The sequence below is a fragment of the Balaenoptera musculus genome, chromosome 17 (genome assembly GCF_009873245.2).
Source record: "Balaenoptera musculus isolate JJ_BM4_2016_0621 chromosome 17, mBalMus1.pri.v3, whole genome shotgun sequence".
NCBI lineage: Eukaryota > Metazoa > Chordata > Mammalia > Artiodactyla > Balaenopteridae > Balaenoptera > Balaenoptera musculus.
The window spans coordinates 10,903,260-10,912,220 of NC_045801.1; positions in this window are offsets into that span (position 1 = coordinate 10,903,260).

Here is an 8,961-nt window from a genome sequence, read left to right on the forward strand (position 1 = left end):
CGGCCCACTCCAGCCTTGCAGGGCAGGTCAGCCCCAGGGAAGTATAAACCAGGAAGTGCAACGAAGTTTGCAGTCCAGAGAAGTGACGGCCTTTGCAGAAGGGGCCCCGGGTGAGTAGTTCTTGGACAGCTGCTCTGCAGAGGTCGGGCTAGCATCCGGTGTCCCGGTACGTGCAGTCTGTGACTGAGAAGAAAGCGGTGGTTGAGTGTGCGTGTCTATCTGTCAGCACCGCAGCCCCGTGTGCAGGCATTGAAACGCTTAAGCTCCTGAAAACAGGAATTAGAGCTCAGGTAAACACAGCTGTTTTGCAAAAATCTTACCACACAGCAAACCCTAGTCAGAGGCTCAGAAGGCCAAAACGTTGACCTTCTTCAAAACCACCAGGGGAGAAGCCCTGTTCGGCTTCACACATCTTCGGACAGGACTTAAAACTTTCACTTTGTAGGTCCGAGCAGATCTGAGGACGAGCGACGGCACACATGTCATCTGTGTGCCGGCCTGAGAATCCAGCAGGGCCAGGTTTTGAGATTTGGGCCAGCGTCACCTGGGGTCCTCGGCATTAAAATCAGATTCCTGGGCCCTGAACCTGGAGTCTCAGGAGGGGCCCAGGAATCTGCATTTAACCAGTATCCCCAGGTTGTCCCCATGTACCGCCAGCGGGCACGGGTCCCTCTCAGTATCCCAACAAGAACTGTAAACCTCACCTTCCCCAGATACCAGTGAGAAATCACACAGATCTCCTCAGTGTTTGACATGCAGTTGGTGACCTCCAAGTATTCCTTGTGCGAGTGAGCACGTGAAACCTCCTTGCAAAATAAGTAAAAGCACGCCTGCTGTTGAAAATGGGGGTCGTGTTCGGTGGCAGGAACGTCGTCCCCAACCAAGGGTCAGAGGGAGCCTCTGGTCCAGGTTTGCTCTGCCCACTGCATATTGCTGACTCTCACCCAGTAAACAGGAGGCCTGACAATGGGCCTCTTTCTATGGTGCATTAAGCTGCAGAACAAAGATGCACAAGAATACGTTTGTCTGAATGCGCAAGCTTAGTTCCTGCTCAGCTGGAACCACTTAGAAAACCCAGACACCAGGACTCCCCTGGCCTGCTCCACCTCCGGAGAGCAGTCGACTGCTTCCCTATCTGGGTCCCCTTTTACGGCTCTGCCACCGTAAGAAAGCTCTAGTGCTGATGAGCCGCGAGTGCACGCAGGCTGTCCCGCTTTCCCTTCCAGACCAGTGCCGGTGGCCGGGGTCCACTCTCCCGCCTAAAGCCGAAGCTGAGTCTGGTCTGTGCCCAAGGAGGGGGTGCGGGTGGTGAGCAGTTCACACGGCAAGGGGAAGGGAAGGGAGTCTGGGTAGGCAGAGAATAGGAGCAGAGTCAAAGTGAAATTGGCTGAATGTCTACGACAGCTGGACATATGCATATGCCCCGTGACCCAAGGCTCCTGGGTAGAAATTGTGCATGTGCTGGGCAAAAAAACATGCTAGAGTGTCCATAGCAGGACTGTTGATAACTGTAAATACCTGTAAACTACCCAAATGTCCATCCCAGTAGAATGGTTATATAAATAGGGGCATCTTCACACAATGTGTACAGCAATGAGAATGAACCAACCACACACAACAGGGATGAATGTCACAAATGATGTTGATTGAGGCAAGAAGCCACACTCAGGAGAATTCACCTTTGATTCTACATAATGTACAAAAATAGATCATATATGTGGTTACAAGTCACAATCACGGTTACCCGAAGGGGAACTTGGAAGGGAGGCTGGGGGAGGGACTTTGGGGTACAGATGCTATTCTTTCTTCTTCTGGGTGCTGGTTACACAGGTTTGGTTCAGTTTGTGAAAATTCCTTGAGCTGTTTGCTTCTGATATGTGCACTTTTCTGTGTGTGTGTTATCCTCAGTGCAATGCTGATAAATGTGTAACCAGCTCTCAAAAATATATATATATTTTTAAGGCCTTTATTTGTAGCATTTGCCAATTCCCATAGTGTAAATATTTCACCATGGCTGATTCCAAGCTACCAATATGATGTCGCTGAATGCCAAGTGGGGAAAAGAGGTATACAATCCGTTACAATCTGTTCTTGCAAGTGGGACTGAGCCAGCTCCAGCAGACCACTGGTTATACTTTAACAAAAGTGTTTTAAAAAGGAAAGTCTGCTAAAACGCAGAGGTGAACTTAGGGCTAATGAGGATAAGCCCCTTCTGACCAGCTACCTGCTTGGCCCCATGTGACCAACACCCATCACCTACCCCCCACCTCCCTATACTCTTTCTAAAAAAATGTCATAACAGCCTTATTGCAATATAATCCATATACCATACAATTCACTCATCAAGTATACATTTCAGTGGTTTATTATAAATGGGATCCTAGATGGTCCTCTGTGGTTGGCTTCTTCTACTCAGCATAACGTTTTCAAGCTTTATCCATGTTGCAGCATGTATCAGTATTTCTTTTTTTTTTTTTTTTAAAGATTTATTTATTTTATTGATTGATTGATTGATTGCTATGTTGGGTCTTCGTGTCTGTGCTAGGGCTTTCTCTAGTTGCGGCAAGCGGGAGCCACTCTTCATCGCGGTACGCGGGCCTCTCAGTATCGCGGCCTCTCTTGTTGCGGAGCACAGGCTCCAGACGCGCAGGCTCAGTAGTTGTGGCTCACGGGCCCAGTTGCTCCGCAGCATGTGGAATCTTCCCAGACCAGGGCTCGAACCCGTGTCCCCTGCATTAGCAGGCAGATTCTCTACCACTGCGCCACCAGGGAAGCCCAGTATTTCTTTTTATTGCCAAGTAATGTTCCACTTCATTTTGTTTATCCACTGCTGAGCAGTTGGGTTCTTCCCACTATTTTGACTATTACGAATAAAGCTGCTATGAACGTTCGTGTGTAAGTTTTTGCCGGGACGGACGTTTTCGTTTCTCTTGTACGTATACCTAGAAGTTGAACTGCTGGGTCAGAGGGTAACTCTGTAACCACCTGAGGAACTGCCAGACTGTTTTCCAAAGTAGCTGCACCATTTTGCATTCCCACCAGCAGTGTACGAGGGCTCCAATTTCTCCACATCCTTGACAACACTTGTTACGATCTGTCTTTTTCATTACGGCCAGCCAAGTGGGTGTGGAGTGGTATCTCACTGTGGTTTTGATTTGCGTTTCCTTGATGACATGATGTTGAGCATATTTTCATTTGCTCACTGGCCACGTGTACATCTTCTTTGGGGAAATGGCCGTTTAGAACCTTTGCCTATTTTAACATTGGATCACGTGTCTTTTTGTTATTGAGTTGTAGGAATTCTTGATATATTCTAGATAAAGTCTCTTATCAGATGTGTGATTTGCAAAAATTTTCTCTCATTCTGTGTGTTATCTTTCCCTTCTACTCTTTTGAACCTGGATATTGTCCTCAAGAAGATGGAACGTTCAGGAATCACAAACTCCAAAGCCTTCAAAAGCCAGGCAAATCACCTAAATATGTGAGATGGCCTTGGGTTTTTCTCCAGTAATACCATTGTTCAGGCTAAACTAAGCGTCTCTGGGGCCTCTGGAAGCATAGATGTGGGCAGTGGATTCTCTGGCCCTGGGTTTGATGCTGCACGCCCCCCGCCCCATAGCTGAGTGAATGTGGGCAAGTTAGCTGGCCCCTCTGAACCCTAAATTTTCTTTTTTTAAAAAATAAATTTATTTATTTATTTATTTATTTTTGGCTGCGTTGGGTCTTCGTTGCTGCGTGTGGGCTTTCTCTAGCCGTGGCGAGCGGGGGCTACTCTTCGTTGCGGCGCATGGGCCTCTCATTGCGGTGGCTTCTCTCGTTGCGGAGCACGGGCTCTAGGCACGTGGGCTTCAGTAGTTGTGGCTCGTGGGCTCTAGAGCGCAGGCTCAGTAGTTGTGGTGCACGGGCTTAGTTGTTCCGCGGCATGTGGGATCTTCCCGGACCAGGGCTCGAACCCGTGTCCCCTGCATTGGCAGGTGGATTCTTAACCACTGTGCCAGCAGGGAAGTCCCCTAAATTTTCTTGTCCATGAAATGTGGGTACTACTGCTGCCTTCACAAATGGAGATGGACAGAGAACAACTTGGAACATTTTGGAGTAGGCCCTCCTGTATAATGGTTAACTCTGTGCACATTTTACTTTGATAAATTTTTTTACTATAATGTAAGACCTACATCTGGTCTGGCGTCTGTTAGGGCTCTGTCGGGGTAATCCCCTCCCCCACCCTGCTGTTTATGCCAAAGAGCCCTGCCCGGCTCCCTCCACCCTCCATCCCCTGAGCCTTCCTGATTGCTCAAAGCTGCTTTTAGACGCCTGAACCTGCTTGCTACCTCTTAGTGCAGTGGGTAAGGTGAAAGGGCTAAATATCACTACTTTTGCTTTTATTATTTTAAAATCAGGGACCAACAAATGTTTCTCAGCTTCCGGGGCCAGTAAGAACTTTACCAATAATTGAAACCAAAAGAAAGTGTGGTTTTGCTCTCCTTTCAAGAGGAAGTAGCCTTTTGACCCTACAGGGGTTTCTCAGTCTCCCCCCACGATAGCCACCACCCCAGCCCCTGCAGCAGAGCACAGCTGGGCATTTGCGCCCCTGGAGCCGGGGACCTGGCTGCTCTGACAAAGCCCGCAGCCCGCGAGGTCGGCCTGCAGAGGGGCTGAGAGCAAGGAGCAGGGTCTCAGATCCCCGGGGGAGCAGATCTGGTGGTTCCGAAGAAGCCGGACTTCCTTTAACAGACAGGTGTACTCAGGGGTCACAGACACACCACCCAAGGTTGAGCTGTGAGTTTCAAAACAGAAATGAAACTCTAGAAGTGCCTCATCTCTGCCCCTCTGGCTCTTTAACGGTAAAGTCACTCCCTTCCATGAGTCAGGCTGGGAAGTGCTGATTTCATGGTAACGCATCACCTCTGCTTAGAGAACCCTCCCTGCCAGGCAGGATTCTTGCGGCCCCGACACACCCAGCTCCCCGCGCCCTGCGGCCGGGATGCCCATGGGGTCAGGAGGTCCTCGGGGAGCCAAGCCCAGAGCAGGAACCCGCTGCTCCCCTTCCTGCTGCCAACCCGCCCGTTATGCTCCATCTGATCTCTGCGTCCGTCTGTCTTTCCCTCTACTGAAGCTGTGGGTCTCAAACTTGAGTGTTAAAAATGCAAACCCCGCACCCTAAGCTCCCTGATTCTGAGTCAGCGGGTCAGGCGGAGCAGGTGGGACCCAGGGTTTTGTACGTGTAGCAGATACGCCTGGGCGCTCTGATGTGGGTGGTCACAGACTGTCCTTTGAAAAATAACATTCACATGGTTCAACATTTTTTTTTTTTAAACCAAAGCAATGTGTGGATCTTAAAGCCAAAAGAAGCGCTTTGTTGGGTGCTGGCCTGGCCTCTCCGCCTTCATCCTGTCTCACCGTCCTCAGCCCCTTCCAACCCTGGCCAGGGCCCTGCTCCGTCACAAGCACCCGTGGTCTCCTCCAGCCTATTCTAGGGCTCAGGCCACTGACCAGACATAAAGCTCCTAATAGGTACCGTCTCTGCCTGCCTTTCACGCTCCCTGCAGCCGAGAGCCCATTGGGGGTCCTCAAACAACAACTTTAAGTAAGGGGGCCACTAAAACCCCGACCCCAATCCACCAAAGTTATCCTGAGAGAAGAAAGACGTCAGAATTACAGGAAGTGGTGTCTTTCCTCTGGCCTGGTAGAGGGTATTCAAACACAGCTAGTCTCTCTGCTCTTGAAATGGAGTCCAGTTGGACTATCACAAGTAAAACCCTGCTTGTGGGGCTTCCCTGGTGGCGCAGTGGTTAAGAATCCGCCTGCCAATGCAGGGGACACGGGTTCGAGCCCTGGTCCGGGAAGATCCCACCTGCCGCGGAGCAACTAAGCCCGTGCGCCACCAACTACTGAGCCTGCGCTCTAGAGCCCACGAGCCACAACTACTGAGCCCACGTGCCACAGCTACTGAAGCCCACACACCTAGAGCCCATGCTCTGCAACAAGAGAAGCCACTGCAATGAGAAGCCTGCGCAATGCAACGAAGAGTAGCCCCCGCTCGCTGCAACTAGAGAAAGCCTGCACGCAGCAACGAAGACCCAACGCAGGCAAAAAAAGAAACCCTGCTTGTGCCTGCATCCAATTAGGGGAGAAGGAGTGCAGAGGGGCAGCTCTGCAGGGCAGCAGGGGCAGGAGAAGAACTGGAGCCCGCCCAATGGGGTCACCACCCCCCCCAGGGCTGCTGAATTGAGGAGGGGGAGCCTGGGTTCTGTCCTTGCCTGGCTCCAGCCAACAGGAAAAGCTCGGGCAAGCCTTTTCCCCGCTACGCTTTAGTTTCATCACCCGGAAGATAGGGATTGCATAGGTTGGCCTATGGTTATGCCATCACATCTCCTTTTTCTGATTTTGACCCTCTCACCGCCCTTTAGAATGAATTGTGGTATCGGACCAACTCAGACAATCCAGGAGAGTCTCCCCGTCGCAAAATCCTTAACTTAAATCACACCCGCAAAGTCCCTTTTGCCGTGGAAGGTAATATGTTCACAAGTGCCAGGGGTAAGGACGTGGACGGGGCAGCGGGGGCGGGCTGCTTTATTCTGTCTGTCACAAAGAGCTCAAACGAGTCTCCCAAAGTCACAGCGCTGGAGAGTAGAGAGTCTGGGTTAGGTGACGCCCAGGGGGCTTTTGCTTCCTCAAACCCCTGCGACCCCATGCTGTTGATCCGTGAGCTCCACTCGTTCTCAACAGAGCGGCAGAAGCAGCAGCAGGGCCCGTCTTCCTAGACCCGCACCCCATCCTCCTCCGAGAGCCCCCTGTCTTTCAGCAAGCATCTCCCGTGCACCTACTATGTGCCAGACCCCAGGGACACAGGATAATCAACACCAAACGCGCCTGTGTGGACACTCAGAGTCAAGTCAGCAAAACATATGTCCTCGGTACTTCAATAAAGCAGCTTTCAAGATGGGGGCAGTCTAAATTACAACAATCCTTTTGGCAGTACATAAGAGGCCCCAAAAAATATTAATACACTGGCCAAAATTCCAACTCTTGAGAATTTTTCCTAAGAAAAATAAAAGACTTATACTATGCGGTTATTTAAAAAATTCACATGGCTGGTTAATTATGGTACATCCACCCAATAAAATAATATGTAGCCACAAAAAACAGAGCTACAGACCATGCAAACATACTTAATATATGGTGTTTCAGGGTACAATCTAACAACCACCAACAGGGGACTGATTTACAAAGGTAAAGTGCTTCCTGACAATGGAATGCTAACGGCTGTCAAAAAGAAGAAATTGGAAATTCTCCACATGTCAAAAGAGAAAGATCTCCATTACATGCATGGTTTATATGTGGAAAAATTCTGGAAGGATTTGAGTTCCATAGTTCTGAGGTCAGAACTATACTTGGCAGTTTCTTATACTGTGATATATATTTTTTATCTATTATATAGTAAGCTGGGGGTGACAAATCGTAGCATAACCTCTTTGGAAAGTGGGTAGTAATATTTAATAAATCCGAAGTTATGCATATCTACCTACTACTCAGCTACTCCACCCCAGGTGCAAAGAGATTCTTTCCTACATGTGCACAAGGGGGCATGGAAAAGAAGATCCGTGCAAAAGCACTGTTTAAAAGAGCAAAATATTGGAATAATGCAGATGTCATCCCCAGAAAAATGAACAAAGCAACCGTGTTAAGTTTATCCAGCGGAATACTACCCGATGTTGATTAATTCTTGGAATGAATTAGCCAAATTTTTCAGGTATGTACTAGGTACAGTTCTTATACCTAAAAAATGATCCCGGCTCTCTTGGGGCTCCCACTCAACTGGGGAAAAGTAGGGAAGAGAAAGTGGGAGAGACACAAAGACTCCACAGTTTTTCACATGGTAGTAACGAGTGCTGTGAATCACAGAATGAGTAGACGTGGGCTACCTGTAGCGACATGAATAAACAGTGTGGAGTAGAAAAGAAAGTTGCCGGGAGTGTTCATACGAAATGAAACCATCTATATGAAGTTAAAAAAAAATCTACAAAATTCTACGTGTTGCTTACGGATATACGGGGATGATTAACCCCAAACTCAGGGTAGTGGTTGTCTCAGGGAGGGGGCAGCGGGGGAGCCACAGGCATGGATGCTGGCATAGGGCTTCCACTCCCCCATCGCCCCCTCCCAAAGAACAGGAAAGAAGCAAAGAAGGAAGGGGAAGATCTGATGCAAACGTGGCAAAATGTCAAGACACGACAGAGTACGCGGAGCAGGTGGACCTGGAAGGAAGATTGTGACGTGCAGGGTTGGGAGCTGGGGGCGAGGAAGGGGCTTTCCCGGAGAGAAGAGCCTTGGGCATAGACAGGTGCTCTTTCTATCACGGAGCTGAAACTCTTTCATAACTTTAAAGAGATGAAAGACCAAGTTGCTTTTCTTTCCTGGGCCTGAGCTGTAGTCAGGACGGCGTCCTCCCTGCCCTTGTCCACACCATGCTCAGCCTCATCTTGGGTCTGTTTATTCATTTTTGCCTCTTGTGGTCCCTCCCGCTCTGGCCTTTTCAGCCAGCAGTCGGTGAGAAAGTACACAGGATTCTCCCATAAAGCATGGCTGTCCAACCTCGCGTGCAAATGCCAGCAGCCCCGGGGCTGGGGAAGGTCTTCTGTGTTCTGAGTTCTTCCAGGAAATCTTTACAGAGCACCTGCTGGGTGCTGGGCCCTGCTCTGTGCTCAGGATACCACAGGGAAAAGGATAGACAAGATCCCCATTTTCCTGAAGCTTCCATTCAGTGGGAGGAAACAGAAAATAAATAAGTGGAATAAATAATACCTGATAATAAGTGTCCTGGAGAATATGAAACAAGATAATCTGATAGTGACGAGTGTCGCTTGGTCATCCCAGGGTAATTTAGAACCTTCTCTTTTTCCCACAACAAGGTTTAAAATGAACTTTTGTCAATCCAAAAAAAAAAAGGTTTTAGGTTTACGA